General features: G+C 33.3%; 1 long non-coding RNA gene across 1 annotated transcript; it reads left to right on the forward strand.

Annotated features, from left to right (window-relative positions):
* Positions 1–610: 610 nt before the first annotated feature.
* On the forward strand, positions 611–13,695 carry LOC141283711 (uncharacterized). Its single transcript, XR_012338196.1, has 3 exons — positions 611–721; positions 3,975–4,153; positions 13,586–13,695. It is a non-coding gene; the product is annotated as an uncharacterized lncRNA (long non-coding RNA).
* Positions 13,696–21,084: the final 7,389 nt, after the last annotated feature.

Here is a 21,084-nt window from a genome sequence, read left to right on the forward strand (position 1 = left end):
TGCGCAATGAGCGCATGTACATGTTCATTAACTTCCGGATGTATGGTCAATTTAACTTAATACTACTTTATTGGCTTAAATGTTCCACAGGCAGAATTGCCAAAGCAACAGAAAAATGTCCATAATTATACTAAATAAACAAGAATCATGACAGAGGAAAGGTTAAAATAAGAAACATATAAGGTGCAGAGTAATGTTACAATATACACAGTGAAATAAAGTGCAACAATGTTAATACCTTGTATACAATACTACACAAATATTACAGAATAAACTCTGTAATTCCATATAATTTTACCTCAGACATGGTTAAAATCATGGACTTGTGCTGTACTACATATTACTGTTTTTTTCCCCTTCTTTTTGTTTTACCTTAGCTTTTTTTTAATACTTTTACATTTTATAAGAATATTATGTTAAGTATGCGCATGCGTTTTAATGACGCGTTACGTCACACACGACGCGAAAACGCCTAACGTCACCACGTAATGCAAATTGCACAGGCATACCGTACTGTCACACTGCGCATGCGCGGTAAACACATACGTGACGTAGGTACCTGACGTCACCGCGCTATAGTCTGCAGCGAGGAGTACTTAGGCGAGACGGGGAGCAGAGCAGGCCGGTGCCGGGGAGGGTCAGGACGGGGAGAGACGCGGAGGGAAGACGGGCAGTGCGCGACCACCGGAGGGTTCAGGCCCGGGGCTGCATGGCGAAACGGGTAATTCACACAGATATACACACACCGAGCTTCTCTCTGACATATAAGGAGGAGGAGGAGGATGATGAAGATGGTGGTGGAGGTGGAGAAGATGATGATTTCAGATGTGCGTTTCATAATCCAGCAGCTGAGCTGCTGCCTAAAAAGAGTTTTTCCTCCGTCCGCACTCGTGAGTTCATATGATATGTTAATTCAGTTCAGTTCAGTTCGCGATAGTGCACATGAATGTGTGAATGAAGCCGAGCTGAAGTCTGTCAACCGGCGTTATCATCAGCAGGATTTAATGCAATATTAATCAATAACTTTGACTTTATCGCAAGTTAGACGGATAACTATTCCTCTTACGTGAGAAATGAAGGTTGAATATAATTTAAACGCTTATTCTAACAGAAGACAAAGCTGTTCTGGTTGATCTCGAGATGTTAATTCTGTGAGGCCTCTTTCAGGATTATTTGTGCAACTATTATGTATAGCAAAATATGTTATGCTGATGTTGTTGGGGTTTTAAATATTCATAAAATAGCCTATATTTAGAAAGCATGAAAGCTCTGACCTATATTAGGCTTATAGTGTCTCCACTGTATCATTAACTGTAATTAAATGTGCGTTTTTGAGTTTATTGTGTTTATTCATGAAGGTCTGTTCACTCTAAACACACCTGTGTCAGGTGTCATGTGTTTGACTGCTTGGTGGACTGTGACCCACAGCAGGTCACGCTTCTGATCACACTGTCATGCATCTTCATAAACACCTTGAGCTCTTCTTAAATGATCAAAACCTAAAAATCTATCTAGTTGTTGGTTTAAAAATAAAAAAGATCTGAAGAACCTTTGATGTAACATCAAGAACTTTGTAGTCTCCAAAGAGTGAAATACAGTGAAAATGTTTGGTTTGATAAGAAGAAGATTCTGTGCTGAACCTGAAAGTGTTGCAGAAACTTTATTTGTAAGAGTGTATTCTTGATTTTCCACATTAGGCCTTTCAGTTCTTCCAGTTACTCATTGTTTAACGTCAGAAACGCCCAATTGTGTGTCTAAATAGATCTAAAATTGTGGTCGGCCTGAATTTCCTTTTCCTAATGATTCACTGTTTAAAAAAAAAACACTTAAGTTGTATTTAACAGAAGTCAGTAATGAATAAAGACTAGCGAAGATCATAATGTAGTTTATCAAATGATTATCTAGGCTATAACGTTCACAAAAACCTTTATGTTTGTGTATTTTAGTCTTATATTTCGTGATAACTCTACTTTTAGCTCATTTCTATCATTTAACGATTTGTCACGCATTATATAAAGTAGTGATAGGCCTATTAGTTCTTAATAAAATGTATTTAAAGATCTCTTGAAGATGTTTATTCTCAGTCTTGGCAAAGCCCTGTCGTGTTAAGAAAGGCTTCAACACATCAGACACAGCATCAGAAAAGTTTACGCTGTCAAATAAAATTAGGCGATTTTACTGATGACAAGTGAATGTCATTAACAGGGGCGGACTGGGACAAAATTTCAGGCCGGGAAATCTCACACTCATCCAGGCCATCCCAAAAACCCACAACAAATTCTGAAACCATGGACAATATATTTTTTTTTTTTGTAAAGCCATTATTATTATCACATAAAAAGTATAATCCATTGGCTGGTGCCACGCAAAATAATTAAAGATTATCTCTTGAACGTCCATTTATCTTTTTATAAAAATGTAAGTATTACATTAGGACCATGTGCTATTGTTTTATCTTGCCCAAATGTCAAAACTGTTGGCCTACAATAATAGCTACATCTTGAATATATCTTTAGTAAAATCCTAATACTGAATTTTTTTTTGCATTATCATGGGTCATGTTTTGTCCTTGGGAAAATTAACCATGGTTTAATTAGGCCTATGGTGAAAGTATAGTAGTAACTGTGTTTTTTCTGTTTTGTTTGTTTGGCATTTTGATTACAATTTGTATTACCAGAGTTTTACTACAAGTACCATAAAGTGTAGCAAAACCTTTTTTAATTTGTGGTTACCATAGTTTAACTATAGTAACAATGGTTTTTAGTGAAAACATGGTTAATTTTTGTAAGGGTTGTATTGTTGTTAGCCTTAGCTCCCTCTAAACGTGTTATAAAACAATGTGAATATTTGTCTGCTAAATTCCTACTCTTTACAAAATTATGCCATTTTGTTAATTTTGCAGCAAACTGGCTGCTATTGATAATATTTGCAAGCAGTTTAATGCTTAACTAAGAAAACAAAACTACAATAGTCTATTTACAGATGTATCTGACCTGTAAATGAAGTACTGAACAGGACAGTTTCGACCCTCTGCTCCACCTGGGCTCTCCATTCTCGAGTCTTCCATTCTTTTGGCGGACGCGCGGATGGGCGGAGCGTGCGCGAGGCGAATTGGTTGTCAGTCAAGACAAACCGGATTACGATTTATTAGAATATTATTATTGAATGGCGAATTTGGAAATAATCACTTTAGTACATTCGGCAGGCAACAGAAACAACAACAACAACAACAACAACAACAACAACAACAATATATATATATATATATTATGAAAATAAAATATAAATAAAAAAATGGCAGCGGGCCAAATTGGCTGCCAGGCCACCGGGAATTGTCCCGGTTCTCCCGATGGCCAGTCGTTAAACTAAAACGTCATCTTTTACATTTGCGTGTTGTTGCGGCAACTTTGCGTTCGAGAGTTCCTTCTCAATTTCTCCTCAAATCTAATTTTCCGTGTATAAGATGACAGGAAAGACATTTCGCCCTTCATGAGTAAAAGCTCTACATTTTACTGATGTTCTAATGCCACTCCCAATGAGATTATGTGAAAATGAATGAGATAATATACATAAATGAGATATGCACTCATTTTTCCGGAGCGTCATGGAATTAGCGCACGTTGACGTGACGCGGCCGCGTTATAAAGCGCAAAGACAAACTGGCAGGGATTCAAACGCCCGCCATGTTACAGACTCTCCCCATTAAACCACAAACGGGCTGCTGTTTGTCTTCTGTGGACACAAATCAAGTCTTTTTTTACTGACTGTCGTGATGTGATAAGACAATCTTGCCTCATTTATACCGGGGGAAACATTAGAGACACTTGTTTTCCTCTTGTGCTTTTACAAGATGTGTCGCCTTTCATAGACTTGACCAGAAAAAAATAATCAGATTTCCTAAAACCATACACTATTAATGTCCTTTTCACTCCAGAAATAAATTAATACGCTCCTTCCTGTGTTTGGTTTCGCAGGGAGAAGGAGGCTTTGATGGTCTGAAGGTGGATCAGTTTCATCGCCACAAAAGTCCCTCAGCATTTTAATGTCTTTTATTTCATTTGTGTTGATTTCAAATGCATCGATCAGGCCTGTAGTGTGTTTTTGTTTCATCATGCCTCTCGATCTGGACTGCGACACAGCGCCGAATAAAACGGTAAGAGCCATTCGTTTCGTCACTAGTGTGTGTGTGTGCGTGCGTGCGTGCGTGCGTGCGTGTGTGTGTGTGTGTGCGGGGGAACCGTGTGGAAGCCGCCAGACACGGGCAAAGTGAGAAGGACAAACCAGGCTGCGAGTAAAACACCTTTTTACCGCGTCTACGAGGTCTGAAAGCGACAAAACTAGTACGCTCCTGTTAGTATAATCAATGAAGCCGAATTGAATATGACTTATTTTTTCTACTTCTGTCGCCTCATGCAGCGCATACGGTTTTATAGGCTGTAAACTAAACGACGCCTGAAAATAGTGTTAAAGAAACGAACTATTGAGAAAACAAATATAAAATAACAATAGAAATACTTTACTTTCTGTCTAAAACCTCACTTATCGAGTTTTAGCCTATAAATACAGCTTAATTTTCAAGAATGTTATAACATGAACATTTCTTGATTTTATCTTGTATAAGCAGCAAAACAATCAACGAAGCTGTCGTTATAACCGTTCATTATAACAGACCCTTATTTGCTCGTATAAAAGTGGAAAAACAATCAAGGAAGCGGTGATTATAACAGAGCCTTTTTGCTTGTAAATAAGCGGTAAACAATCAATGACCACCAATAAGAACAGAGCTTTTTTTGCTCTTATAAAAATGGCAAAACAATCATCAAAGTCATTAAAACCGTTGATTATAACAGAACCTTTTTTGCTGGAATGTGTGCAGCAAAACAATCAACAAAGCCGTTATTATAACCATCGGTTATAACAGAGCCTACATATATATAAGCGGCAAAACAATCACAGACGCTGTCTTTATAACCGTTATAACCTTTTTTGCTCGAATAAGCGGCAAAACAAACAAAGCCATCATTATAACGGAGACTTTTTTGCTCGTATATAAGCGACAAAACAATCATCGCACCGTTATTGTAACCGTTGGTTATTATGGAGGTTTTTTTTGCTCGTATGTAAGTGACAAAACAATCAACAAAGCCATCATTATAACTGTTGTTTTTACCGGAACCTTTTTTGCTTGTGTAAAGGCGGCAAAACAAACAACAGACTTTTTTTGCTTGTAAATATGTGGCAAAACAATCAACGAAGCCGTTGTTATAACTGTTGATTATAACGGAGCCTTTTTTGCTTGTATCAAAGTGGCAAAAAAAACAACAAAGTCATCGTGTAACCGTTGTTTTTTTAACGGAGCCTTTTTTACTCATATATACGCACCAAAACAATCAACAAAGCCATTTTTTGCTCGTAAATAAGCGACAAAACAACCAACAAAGTCGTCATTATAACCGTTGTTTTTTAACAGAGCCTTTTTTGCTCATATAAATGCGGCAAAATAATCAATGAAGCCACTTTTGCTCGTATATGAGCAGCAAAACAATCAACAAACGCCTTTTTTTCTCATATATGAGCAGCAAAGCAATCAACGAAGCCATTGTTATAACTGTCGATTATAACTGAGGCTTTTTTGCTCATATATAAGCAGCACAACAATCAACTAAGCCGCTTTTGCTCGTATATGAGCAGAAAAACAATCAACAAAGCCATTGTTATTACCGTCGATTTTAACTAATGCTTTTTTGTACGTATGTGAGCGGCAAAGCAATCAATGAAGAGTCTTTTTTGTGTGAATGAAGAGGCTTTCCAATCACATTAGATTCATATTTACATATTAGCGTATGTAAATGAGATGAGTTTTGCCAGAACGTCTCGGCATGGACGTTTCAGATTGTGCTCCGATTTGCTCTCAAACGCTGCTAGCTATGCAATCTAAGTCAAGTCAAGTCAAGATTATTTATACAGCGCTTTTTACAATACAAGTTGTGTCAAAGCAACCTTACAGTATTAAAATAATAAAATAAAATGTCAATAATAATGCAAGAGTTCCATATTGCAACAAAGTCAAATTGGGGAGGACTCATCTGGTTCCCATAAGTACGCATTTTATTCTCACAATGACCACAAGGGGGACAAAAATGGTTTAAATTAGCATTTTTAGCATTTTTTTTTATTAGATCACACTTTAATTAGGCTATGCACAACTGGGTTTGCACAAAATATTTCTAGCCTAAAAACGACAATAGCAACAAAGCTTGTAAAATCTTTGAACAAAGATGGGTTTCTTAAATATTAGTGCTGTTACGTGTGCCATCCAAGTTGCAATAATCTAATATTATTGCTTTAATTCAGTGTTATTGTAGCATTTTTCATGTTATACCCGTGTAGGCCACTGTGATGACAGAACTAACCCATTTAAACTAATCAAATCTCACCTCGGCGCTAGTCAAATGTTCTCTTTATCTGAAATGGCCCATCTTTTGGAGTCAGTCTATGAAATAACCACATGAATGATTAGGGAAACTCATTAAAGTCACTGATGAGCATTAACCTGGAACCCATCAGAGAGAGCGACTGAGCGCTTTTCCAGTCCTACTGACCTCAGGAATCTCGAGAGAACCGCCGCAGTGTCATTGAGGTTACGACTGTGGGTGTGTAGGAACGCTCTAGTAACCCTCTGTAACTCTTCATTTTCTTGCGTCGCTTCTTTTACAGTTTAATGGCCGTTCAGTTATTATAAATCTGTTTTCAGCTGTTGGAGCAGCACACAGCCATTGTAGTTTATGTACGTGGGCCTTACAGTGTTCACAACTGATTTATGCGGCTCAGAGTCATGTGAGGTGAGGCATGTGGTAGATGTAACACCGTAGGTGAATTTGAGTCAGTTTACACCTAAATCTCCACGGAAATGCTGATATGAGCTATTTCCAACCTAAAAATCTGTGTTAATGTGTACTGAAAGAAGCATTTTATTACAGTTTGTTGTGTTGGGGGGGTGAGCTGATGGTTAACTGTAGTGTTTTCATTGCTTTTCATTAACTTTGCACCAGCTTTGGTCTGTTGAGCGGGTGAATCAGTTACTAGAGCTTTAGTAATCGATCTGGAACAGGGCAAAAGGTGTGTTTGAGATCTCGGATGTGTGTATGTGTTTTGTTTCTGGTGTATTTTATTGTTCTGCTCGTTCAGATGCCCTCCGTGAACCCGGCTGAAGTTATTTATTGGCTGATATAGTATTTATGGCAGTGATCAGATCAGTGTTTGCTTTGGCAGAGAAAATCGACCCAGTTAGAAGCTTGCATACAGGAGTATGCATGTATGGCCTTTATATGCTTTATTCTAACTGAAAAAAAAAATGCAGTTATTTAAAAGACAAATTTTAATAATGTAAAACTCAATATACAGTCAAGCCCGAAATTATTCATACCCTTGGCAAATTCTGACTTAAAGTTACTTTTTTTTTTATAGTTAGTTTTTTTTTTTTTAAATTAGAAATGACATAGACGTCTCCCAGAAGATAATAAGACGATGTACAAGAGGCATCATTGTGGAAAAAAAATATTTCTCAGCTTTTATTTACATTTGAACAAAAAGTGGCATGTCCAAAATTATTCATATCCTTCTCAGTAATCAATAGAAAAGCCTTTATTGGCTATTACAGCAATCAAATGCTTCCTATAATTGCTGACCAGCTTTTTGCATGTCTCCACTGGTATTTTTGCCCATTCATCTTTAGTGATGAGCTCCAACTCTTTAAGGTTGGAGGGTCTTCTTGCCATCACCCTAATCTTTATCTCCTCCACAGTTTCTCAATTGGATTTAAGTCAGGACTCTGGCTGGGCCACTGCAAAACGTTAATTTTTTTGTCTGCTAACCATTTCTTCACCACTTTTGCTGTGTGTTTTGTTCGTTGTCGTGCTGAAATGTCCACTGGTGCCAAAGGCCAAGTTTCTCTGCAGACTGCCTGATGTTGTTGTTGAGAATTTTGATGTATTGCTCCTTCTTCATAGTACCGTTTACTGTGATCAGGTTTCTTGTTCCACCAGCTGAAAAACACCCCCAAAACATTAGGTTCCCACCACCATGTTTGACAGTGGGGATGGTGTTCTTAGGGTTAAAGGCTTCTCCTTTTTTACGCCAAATGAAGGCTACATCATTGTGGCCAAACAATTCAATTTTTGTTTCATCTGACCATAAAACAGAAGACCAGAAGTCTTCTTTTTTGTCCAGATGAGCATTTGCAAAGGCAAAACAGGCTTTTGTGTGCCTTATCTGGAGAAGTGGTGTTCTCCTTGGTCTGCGTCCGTGGAACCCAGCGGTGTGCAGTGTCCATTGGACTGTCTGCCTTGAGATGTTGCCACCAGCAGAGCCCAGATTCATCAGGATGGTCTTGGTGGTGATCCTTGGATTAATTTTTACCTCTCTCACTATCCTCCTGGCCAGCACAGGTGTCACTTTTGGCTTCCGACCACGTCCTCTGAGATTTTTCACAGTGCAGAACGTCTTGTATTTTTTTAATAATACTTTGCACTGTAGCCACTGGAACTTCAAAACATTTAGATATGGTCTTATAGTCCTTTCCTGACTTGTGAGCAGCCACAATGCGCAGCCGCAGGTCCTCAGTGAGCTCCTTTGTCTGTCCACAAACCAACAGCAGAGAGCTTCTGTTTTTCACCTGTTGAGTTGATTAAAACAGCTGTTCCCTTAACAGCTTGGACTATTTGGAATGAAATAGAACTTTGGATTTTCCCATGAACTGTGACAGTTTGCAAAGGGTATGAATAATTTTGGACATTTTGTTCAAATGTAAATAAAAGCTGAGAAATATTTTTTCTACAATGATGCCACTGGTACATCGTCTTATTATCTTTTGGGAGACGCCTGTGTCATTTCCGGTCAACTTGCTGGTTGAATAAAAGTAACTTTAAGTCAGAATTTGCCAGGGGTATGAATAATTTCGGGCCTGGCTATAAATGCATAATTAGCTATATTTGTGTTCTTATATGTTTTTGTTGTTATTGTGAATGCTAATAATAGGATTTCAAATAAGGTTTTGACAAAGATATTGAATATAGTTTAATTATTTAAATTATAATATTTAGATTTTATTTCGTACATTTTTTCAAATATTATAATTAATTATATTTTTATATATTTATAATATTATATTTTTTTAATGATTTTTAATCATTTGAGGCTTTATGTGTACTCTACCTGGAGATGGAAAGTGGATTGTGTGGAAGAGAGAGAGAGAAAAAGAGAGAGAGAGGTGCTTGGACCCAACAGACTCGTTACACCAGGGAACTTCCTCCTGTTCTCGGCCCAGTCTGGTTGCTTGGCAACAGCTGTGTCCCAAAATAACCCGCTGATGACCGAAATAATCTGGAGATGACAAAAGCAGGCACAAAATGTCTCCTCGCTCTGATGTAATGTTACTGTTACTACTATACTGTTCAACACTCACATACTGAGTCATGTGTTTATACTGTACTCTTACAATACAGCCAGCCTGCTACAATTATAACTAATTATCGTATTAGTACAATTACATTTCGTTCTCTATTATTATAAGGCACTGAAATACTGCAATAAATCATAATGATTGTTTTGATATATAAAACATTTGTGCTGCTTAGTATTTGTATTCTTTGATTAATGGAAAGTTCTGTTTTCTTTCTTTGATGAATAGAAATTATTTTATACATGTTTTTTATTTTATTTTATGCTCATAGATCAGTCCTTCAAATTAAAAGTTGAGCATATTTTAAAATTATTTTCTTTTTAATAATGGTAATATTTTTTTTATAACATTGTTTTATTTGTATAATTTTGTTTTATTTATTATATATGTATGATATGTGTAATGTATAATAATATACATTTCATATATACATACAATTTCATTTTATTTTATTTTATTATGCTCATAGATCAGTCATTCAAATTTAATTTTTTTTTTATATGCTTATAGATCAAAGTCCTTGAAGTTAATAATATTAATTTAGTTTAGCGTATTTTAAAATTACTAGTTTCTATTTTTTAATAGTATTCTTTTATTTTTATAATATTTTTTAATTTGTTATACATGTATGATATATGTATAATATTGTAATATAAAATATCAGCTTATATTAAATTATTATGTATTTATTGATTATATGATTCTGGGAATCACAATTATATTTTATTTTAGTTATTTTATGTTATTATATGCTCATAGATCAAAGTCCTTGAAATGAAAAGTTAGCATATTTAAAAATAATATTCATTGTTTCTAATAATATTCATTGTTTTTTTTATAATAGTCTTTTATTTTTATATTATATCTCTTTATTTTTATATTTATATTTATATATGTATGAAATTGTTACATAAAATATCAGCTTCATATGAAATTATTTATTTATTTTACCATTTTTATTTTATTTTATGCTCATAGATCAAAGTCCTTGAAATTAAAAAGTTTAGAATATTTTAAAATTATTTTGTTTTTTAATAATATTAATATAATAATATTTTTATATTGTTTTATTCATTATATATGTATGATATATGTGACCATGGACCACAAAACCAGTCATAAGGACAAATCTGGAATCTGAGGGTGCAAAAAAATCAAAATACTGAGAAAATCACCTTTAAAGTTCTCCGAATTAAGTTCTTAACAATGCATATTACTAATCAAAAATTACATTTTGATATATTTATAGTAGGAATTTTACAAAAAATCTTCATGGAACATGATCTTTACTTAATTTCCTAATGATTTTTGGCATAAAAGAAAAATCAATAATTTTGACCCATACAATGTATTTTTGGCTATTGCTACAAATATACCCCAGCGACTTAAGACTGGTTTTGTGCTCCAGGGTCACATATGTATAACGCTGTATTGTTAAAATATTAGCGTATATTTATTTATTTTCCCCCACAATTGTGGGAACCACCATGTGATTCTAAAATAACTCTTGATCTACATTTTTATTGTAATTAATGACTTTATCAACTTTGTCAAATTTGTGCATTTTTATAACATTTTTAAAGTACTCTTTAAAATCAAAAAAATCAAAACAGTTTTATGTAAGCAATCAGTTTAAATAATAATAAAAAAAGAAGAAATACATTAAAATCAGTAAAATTGTGAAAACTTATTACAATTTAAAAGAACTGTTTTGTATGTAAATATATTTAAAAATGTAATTTATTCCTGTGATGCAAAGCTGAATTTTCAGTGTTACATGATCCTTCAGAAATCTGATTTGCTGCTCAAGAAATTTATTTTCAATTTCTTAACATCAATGTTGAAAAGAGCTACTCAGAGTTAGTGTACATATATTTTCGGATTCTCTGATGAATAGAAAGTTAATTTATTTGAAACAGATTTTGTTCCATCAGTTTCCTCAGATATATTTGGTATTTAGTCTTTGGATGTCTCACAGACTGTGGTTACGGTTCATCACGTCTTTCTTGATTGAGGCTGAAGTCTTTGATTGCTCCATTACGCTCCACTGACCCACTGAAATATCATTCTGAGTGGCCTAATGATGCAACAGAGTTCATGACACGTTTATTAGTGGTTTTCATAACTCTAATGGACTTGAGGTTAATGTTTAATAACTATTAACATCCATTCAGGCGGTTTGACACACTCTCGTTTGCACAAATACTCCCCTGGTGACCCCTGACCTGTGGGGACTGATTAAACTCTGTGTTGTTTCAAAGGTTACAGCAGAACGATTTATGAGAGAGATGGGAGAGTTCATGAATTACAACTGTGCGGTGTGTGTGTGTGTGTGTGTGTGTGTGTTGTGGTTGTGTGTGATAACACTAGTGGATAAATAACATTAGTGGGCACATGGTTGCTGGGATTGTTGCCAGGGAAATGACCTCATGGTTTTGTTCAGGAGAGCAGCATCATGACCTGCTGGAGACAGTTGCTAAGCAGTATTTTCACCTTAGTAACCGCTCTCATCTGACTGGATCCCCGCTGAGAGAGTCCAGACGGATCATCTCTGTGTGTGTGTGTGAGTCTGAGTCTGTCACTGGAAAATATGCTGAAGTCCTTATTTATATGTATTATTATTTTATTTTATTATACATTCATAGATCAAAATCTTTTAAAATTCCATTATTTTATATTATTTTTATTTATGCTCATAGATTAAAGTAATTCAAATTCAAATTCCATATTATATTTTGTTTTATATCATGCTCGTAGATCAAGGTTCTTCAAATAATAATCTCTTGATTTGATTTGATTTTATGCTCATAGTTTAACGTCATTTAATTTAAAATTCCTTTTATTTAATTTTATATTTAATTTTATGCTCATAAATTGAAGCCATTGAAATAAAAAAAATATTTTATTTTGTTTTATTTTATTTTTTTATTTGCTCGTAGATAAAATTCATTCAAATTAAAATTCCATATTTTATTTAATATTTTATGCTCATAGATTGTAGTCATTGAAATTAAAATTCTATATTTTATTTTATTTTTTACAAATAAAATAAAATAAAATAAAATACAGAATTTTAATATCAATGACTTCAATCTATGGGCATTTTTATTTGATTTATGCTTGGAGATCAAGGTCCTTTAAATAATAATCCCTTAATTATTTTACTTTATTTTATTTTATTATGCTCAGAGATCAAATTTCTTCAAATTAAAATTCCTTCATTTTGTTTTATTTAATATTTTATTTTAACCCTCTGGGGTCTGAGGGTGTTTTGGGGCCCTGGAGAAGTTTTGACATGCCCTGACATTTGTGCTTTTTTCAGTATCTTAAAAACATATGAATGGTCTAAATCTGATTACATTGTAATCAGCACATATTGGGCTACAATAATATGTAAGCAACATTAATGTACGCATTTGTGTTCTTGAGAAAACAACATTTATGCGTGCTTAGTGAAAAACTAAATTTTTGAAGTCACTGAAATAAGGTCATGAAACACATTCAGAATATTTATATAGTCTCAAAAATCCAAAATGGCGACACATCGACGTCACTTTTGAGACTAGTAGGGATCGGGTAACAGTTGTTTTTAATACACTCATGGTGGACTTACAAATTTTCCAATGCAGCGTTTTGTGAGTACATACCCTATTTACACTACTGTAGAAGTTTGGTAAGATTACTTGCACGTTTAGTGGTGCAATTTACGAGATACATCACACGTACCATATGGCTGTAGCAAGCCATTCGACAAGCTTGGCTATCTCCGTCAATATTCGACTAAGGTAAAAAAAAACTTCGGATAGGGTATTTAGATGGGCTTCGGAGTGCATAGCAATGTAGTCAAATCTACTCCGAACCATCGCTTTAAAATAATTGAAAAAAAAAAAAAAACATTAATTATATTCAAGTGTATTTGCTTTCTGTCATTGTTATTCACTATTTAGAGGGAAACTACATGTCAAAGAGGATATTCTAGACAGAAAAAATATATCTTCTGGTTGTACAGTGCGGTTTTGAGCCAGTGTCATTAATATCTCCGATTACAGCTTCAAATGAAAGAGAAACGCCAGGGTGAGTGTGTTTGTTGTAGTTCTGATGTGTTTGTGTGTTTGTTTGTTTCAGAGTCCAGAGGCACCACAGGAAGTGTGTGAGGTCACACGTGAAGAAAGAGTGACGGACACACCAACACGAAGAGTCGGACGACCTGCTCGAAAACGCAAAGCACCAGGAGTGAGTTCATGCACACATACTGTACGCACAACTAAGACACACACATGAACACAACTTTGGAAAACATGCATGTTTATGGATAAATAATATATAGCATGTTCATTGCTTTGTCTTCTGTATGACAGGGCTTCATTGGCGAGATTTGATTTGAATGCCTGTGAGCCATGATTGAAAAATGAGCAGCTGAACAAATAGTGCATGAGATTCCAGCTTCAGCCATGTTTGGCTATGCTCTAAATGTGCTGATTTAAAGAGGCAGTTCAGCCAATAATTAAAATCCTGTCATTTATACTTTAATACTTTAATATGCAGCAAACTGGCATATAAGAACGATTCTGAAGGATCATGGGACACTGAAGTAATTATGCTGAAAATTTAGCTTTGCATCACAGAAATAAATTACATTTTACAATATGTTCAAACAGAAAGTAGCTATTTTTAATTGTAAAAATATTTTACAATATTATCATTTTTACTGTATTTTTGTTTAAATAAATTTTGCTGAAGAGACTTCTTTCTTTTTTTTTAATTAAAAATACTTTTTCTAAACGCCTTTTGTCTATAACGGGAAAAAAAGAAAGTCATATAGGTAGATCAAGGTCCTAATAATTTTTATTTTATTTTATTTTATTTTATTTTATTTTTATTTTATTTGTGCTTGAAGGTCAAGGTCCTTCAAGTAATAATCCCTTTATTATTTTTTTTTTATTTTATTTTATTTGTTCATAGATAAATTTCCTTAAATCAAATTCCTTTATTTTATAATATTTTATTTAATGCTCATAGATAAAATTCATTGAAATAAAAATTTAATTTTTTATTTTATTCGTTTTATTTTTATTTTATTCATGCTTGTAGGTCAAGGTCCATCAAATAATAATCCCTTTATTATTTTTATTTTGTTTTTTTGTTTTATTTTATTTGTTCATAAATAAAATTACTTCAAAATAAAATTCCTTTCTCTTATTTTATTTTATTTTATGCTCATAGATTGAAGTCATTAAAATTCTATATTTTATTTTATTTTTATTTTATTTGTGCTTGAAGGTCAAGGTCCTTCAAGTAATAATCCCTTTATTATTTTTATTTTATTTTATTTTATTTGTTCATAGATAAATTTCCTTCAAAAGCAAATTCCTTTATTTTATTTTATTTTATGATCATAGATAAAATTCATTGAAATTAAAATTTCATTTATTTTATATTTTATGCTCATAGATTGAAGTAATTGAAATTAAAATGCTATATTTTATTTGTTTTATTTTTATTTTATTTATGCTTGTAGGTCAAGGTCCATCAAATAATAATCCTTATATTATTTTTATTTTATTTTTTTGTTTTATTTTATTTGCTCATAAATAAAATTAATTCAAAATAAAATTCCTTCCTTTTATTTTATTTTATTTTATTATGATCAAATTCCGAATTAAAATTCCTTTATTTTTATTTTATTTAATATTTTATTTTAATTATGTTCATAGATCAAAGTATTAAAAATTAAAATTCCATATTTTTTATTTTATTTTTTGTATAATAAATGTTGCCTTGGTGAGCAGAAGAGACTTCTTTCAGTAATAAAATGTAGTAATGAGTGTGTTTTTGCCCTTTTTGGGATCTCAGCAGCATCTGTCTTGATTTACTTTCATTTCAAATACTTCCTCTAAACGCCTTTTGTCTATAACGGAAAAAAGAAAGAAAGTCATATAGGTTTGGAATGACATGACGGTGAATAATTTCCATTTCCTGGCTGAACTGTTCCTTTAATGGAAAGCCTTGCCTTTGTCTAAAAGGGACAGTTCATTTACTCGCCCTCAAGTTGTTCCAAACCTGTCTGAGAACATATTTTAAAGAGTGTGCGTTACCAATCACTTGACGGTAGCCATTGACTTCCATAGTATGGAAAAAACACTGTTGAAGTCAATGGCTACCAGCAACTGTTATTCAAAATATCTTCTTTTGTGTTCAGCAGAAGAAAGAAGTTCATACTGGATTGGAACAACATGAGGCTGAGTAAATGATAACAGAATTTTAATTTTTGCGTAAACTTTCGCTTTAGGTATTTTTATGATTATAGGAGTAAGGCGACAGATATAATCAGCATTAAACTCTATTTTGACTTAAAGGGATAGTTCACCCACAAATGAAAATTACTTCATGGTTTACTCACCCTCAAGCCATCCTAGTTGTATATGACTTTCTTTTTTCAGATGCAATCTGAATGCAATCAGAGTTATACAGTTAAAATCAAAAGTTTACATACACCTTGCAGAATCTACAAAATGGTAAGTATTTTAGCAAAATAAGAGGAATCATACAAAATGCATGTTTTTTTTATTTAGTACTGACCTGAATAAGATTTTTCACACGATAGATGTTTACATATAGTCGATAAAAACGATGCATTAAGAGCCTGGGGGTGAAAACTTTTGAACAGAATGCAGATGTGTAGGGTACAACGGGGTAAAAGGCGCCTTTGATATTATTTTCATCTAAACCACTAGATGGCACAAAAATGTGCCGTAGCATTTTCGAAACATTTGCTTTTCATCGTACATGTGTTTTTAAATAATGACAGAATATGTAAAAGTATGGTATTTGGGGTAAAAAGCACCTCTGCTGTTGGGGCTAAAGATGCACATGATAAATATCATATATTATGTTGGGTGTCTAGAGATAATCACCATGTTTAGAATTAAACCATCGTATTTAAAAACATGATATAAATCATATCATATAGTAAAATGTCATTTGTTGTTACGACTGTAAATGCATATTCAATACTTGATTCTATACTTCAATCTTTTCAGAATCTTTACTTATTAAAATGATTTAGTTTCTGTATTTTAAAATATATACTTGTTATATAAACACATTTAAATGACAGTATATTTATTGAACAAAAATTAAGTATTTTATTTTTCAAAATAAGCAGAAAATAGCACAAACTTTGCTAAAGTGATTGTTTTGAACGTGTATTAACTTAGCACATCTTTTCTTAAGGTGGGCCTTTAGCCCCGTTGTACCATGAATTTTTTCTTATTTTGCCTAAATATCATATTTTTTTCCATTTAGTTCTGCCCTTCTGAAGCTACAGAAGATATTTACATGTTTCCCAGAAGACAAAATAAGTTCAATTTACCCCGATCTTCAAATTCCAAAAGTTTTCACCCCCGGCTCTTAATGCATGGTGTTTCCTTCTGAAGCATCAGTGAGCGTCTGAACCTTCTGTAATAGTTGCATATGAGTCCCTCAGTTGTCCTCAGTGTGAAAACATGGATCTCAAAATCAGACAGTCATTGTTGGAAAGGGTTACATTACACAAACATTCTGAAACACCAAATCATTTGTGGGACCTGAAGAATTTTTCTGAAGAACAGCAGACAGTATAACTGTTCAGGACAAACAAGGGACTCATGAACAACTATCACTAAACCAAAAAACACAGCTGTGGATCATTCAGGTAACAACACAGTATTAAGAATCAAGTGTATGTAAACTTTTGAACAGGGTCTTTTTAATAAATTCAACTATTGTTTTGTTTTGTGGACTATATGTAAACATCTATTATGTGAAATATCTTATTCAGGTCAGTACTAAATAAAAAATAACATGCATTTTGTAAGATCCCTCTTATTTTGCTAAAATAATTAACATTTTGCAGATTCTGCAAGGTGTATTAAAACTGTAAACCTCAACTGTATTAAAAATGTTCTGGCTCTTCCAAGCTTTATAATGGCAGTGAATGGCTGTTCATTTTATTACTTTGAATCAAAATAAAGTGCATCCATCCATCATAAGATATAGGGGTGTAAATATTAATCGATTCGTATCGATGCATCGATTATGCAGCCGACGATTCAATGCATCGATTCGTCCGCAAGAGTATCGATTAATGTGTTTATTTTGCCGCCTGTTTGTTCACTTGTCTATTTTTAGAATCCGTTCCGACCTTTCTTTTACTGTCTATGGCTCCGATGTAAGTGTACTACCTACTCCTAAGCTGCGGGTGGCGCTAACCTCATTATTGTCTTCTACTTCACATGCGTTACTTTAGTTTCACAGTCCATCTATGATGTTGTTCATGTTCACACACCTCACGTTGTTGTCTGACTTTCAAGAGTGATGATTTTGAACTGATTTTGTGGAGTAGTGTTCTATTTGCAGTTCATCTACTGCAAAGGATGTGTGACCATTACCTCTTAATAAGATGCAAATTGTATTTTCAAAATGTAACCAATTTTGTATAAATGAAACTTTTTAAAACAGTGAATAGGCTAATTGGCAATAGTAGACCTGCACTATAAGCATTAGCCTTTTTTTTTTCTTATTACAGTTTATCTGATTGCACTTTGTAGATGCAGTAACTTATATTTGCTGTTCTATTTGCAGTGCATTGAGCACAACTGCTTTAGTGTAACATACACATTATGTGAATAGAATACTGTTTCTGTATTCTCAATAAAAGGCAAATTATTTACTATTTTTGTTGATTTATTTGAAACTTAATAGATATCATGTAAAAATATCTAGTATTGAATCGAATCGGATCGAATCGCATCGTATCACAGGGAATTCTGAAGTATCGATTTACACCCCTAATAAGATATGCTCCACACAAAGTTAGAGATTACAGTTTATAAAGTTTTATATATGGATATTTTTCTTATACCAACACCTGGATTTACTTCAGAAGGACTTTATTAACTTTATTAAGTGTGGAGCACTTTTTATGATGGATAGATGCACTTTATTGGACTTCAAAATCTCAACACCCATTCAGTGCCATATAAGAATAGTAAGATAATATATATAAAGAAGAAAGTCATATACATCTAGGATGGCTTGAGGGTGAGTAAATCATGAGGTAATTTTCATTTTTGGGTGAACTGTCCGTTTAATTAATTCTGATAATAGAGTTAAACTCAAAACAAAGCACATGTTCAGTCAAGGAAGTCTTTCTAGTATCTAGAACCTAGTGTCACAGGAAGCTGTTGCTGCAGATGTGGCCACATGACCAGGAAGAAGTCTAGAGTTTAAGAGAGAGACAGATACAGAAAGCGGTGGGAGAAAGACAAGGTGCTGCAGTTTTCTGATGATGGTGAGTTCACATCGATGTCTTGCAGATGCTTCTAGAAGCATGCTCTCACATACACATGTAGACATACTTGAATGAGGTTTCTCTTGATCTTATGACAGTTCACTCAAAAAATGAAAACTCTTGCATCATTTCCTGAGCCTCGTGTCATTTCATGTTTCAGTTTTTTCAAAATATCTTATTGTTTTACGGAAGAAGTTGTGCTTAAAACGACAAGATGAAAGACGCTGTTCACAATGCTTTTTTACTTTTGTAATGGGATGGATTTTTGAGTTGAAGCAGGATGTTAGTTACAAAGATGTAGGATGTGATTTTGCAAAGTGTAGGCTTTTATTTTTTGGCGGATTGATTAGATTGTTAAAAATGGCTTTTTGAATGGCTAGAATAGAGCCAGCTAAAAATAGGTATTGATCATTTTCAGTCTTTCAGACTTTCTCATTATTTATAATTTGAGGGGTGAATTTTTCAGAAGCATCATTGTAAACAGCCATATTAGTATACTAAAGTAAATAATAGTACATTACATAAAAAATTAAAAAGAAAAAAATTAATCTTTCCAGATTAGTTTTTACTAAATAATGTGATGATTTTCATTATATTTTCATTATATAAAATATAATTTCATATAAATATTTGTATTTTTATACAATTATTTGTGACTATATATATGCAAGTCAACCCCTGGGTTTCTGCAGCTCTTAAAAAGGTCCTCAAAATTCACCTTTACACAAATTAAGATCTTAGAAAGCTTTTAAATCAGTTTGTGGCATTAAAAGTTGCATGCATTGCAAAAAAATGAATATCTTACATTTTCCAGTGCAAATATCGAAATGTCCTTAAGTCAAGATATGTTTACAGGAGATGCAAAATTAAGACATGAAGTCTTGTTTTCTGAGAAATGTTTCAAAATGAAATCAAATTACGTCATTCACTGCAAAAAATGCTTTTCTTACTTAGATTTTTTTGTCTTGTTTCCAGCCAAAATATCTAAAAATTCTTAAATCAAGAAATGTAAAAATTATTGTCCTGTTTTCAGAAAAAAAAGTCAAAATTAAGTGTTTTTGCTTGAAACAAGCAAAATAATCTGCCAGTGGGGTAAGAAAAACACTATATAAACAATTATGAATGTGCAAGTCAACACCTGGGTTTCTGCAGCTCTTAAGGTCCTCAAAATTCACCTTTACACAAATTAAGATCTTGCTTTTAAATCAGTTTGTTTAGAGGAGATGCAAAATAAAGACATGAAGTCTTGTTTTCTGAGAAATGTATCAAAATGAAATGGAATTACGTCATTCACTGCAAAAAAATATTTTCTTACTTCGATTTTCTTGTCTTGTTTCCAGCCAAAATATCTAAAAATTCTTAAATCAAGAAAAGTAAAAATTTTTTGTCCTGTTTTCAGAAAAAACAAGTCAAAATTATTTCAAGCAAAAACACTTGATTTAAGAATTTTTTGATATTTCGGCTGAAAGCAAGACAAAAAAATCTAAGTAAGAAAAGCATTTTTTGCACATACGACTGATCATCTTGGTTTTAATCTTTTATGTTGCACTACCTACATGTTTTTCTTTTCTTTTTTTTCTTCCTGCTTCTATTAGACTATAATCATGACTGCTCCTATTGAATCACTCACAACATAATTGTTCAATTGTGTCACATATGTGCATTATCCCATTTCATATCTTTATTTTTATATTTTTTAATCAATTTTTTTTTGTATTTATATTTATCTATTTATTGTATTGTTTTTTTTTATACTGTGGCTGCTGTAACACTGAAATTTCAGGGGACTAATAAAGGCTTCTATTTATCTATCTATCTAAGCAATTATGAAGTCAACACCAGGGTTTCTGCGGGTTATAAAAAGGTCTTGAAAATTCCCCTTTCCACAAATTAAGGCCTTAGAAAGCTCTAACATCAGTTTGTGGCATTAAAAGTTGCTTGCATTGCAAAAATGAATATCTTACGTTTTTCAGTATATTTTTAAAGGAGATGCAAAATGAAGACAAAGTCTTGTTTTCTGAAAAATGCTTTTCTTACTTGGATTTTTTGTCTTGTTTCCAGCCAAAATATAAAAAAAATCTTAAAGGTTGTATCAGCGATTTCTAGCCTAAAACATAAAGTGTCAAATTCAGCTGACCTTTCATCACGATCCGCTCGCTGCCTGCCCCATAAATTGTCTGTGAAAAAAACGCGTCTCTCTGGTCAGCCTAGGGTCCGAGATATGCCAAAAAAAACAATCGGCACTACCAACCTTTCCACAGATAAACAAACAGTGTTCCAACCAATCAGCGTC

The sequence above is a fragment of the Garra rufa genome, chromosome 13 (genome assembly GCF_049309525.1).
Source record: "Garra rufa chromosome 13, GarRuf1.0, whole genome shotgun sequence".
Classification (NCBI taxonomy): Eukaryota; Metazoa; Chordata; class Actinopteri; order Cypriniformes; family Cyprinidae; genus Garra; species Garra rufa.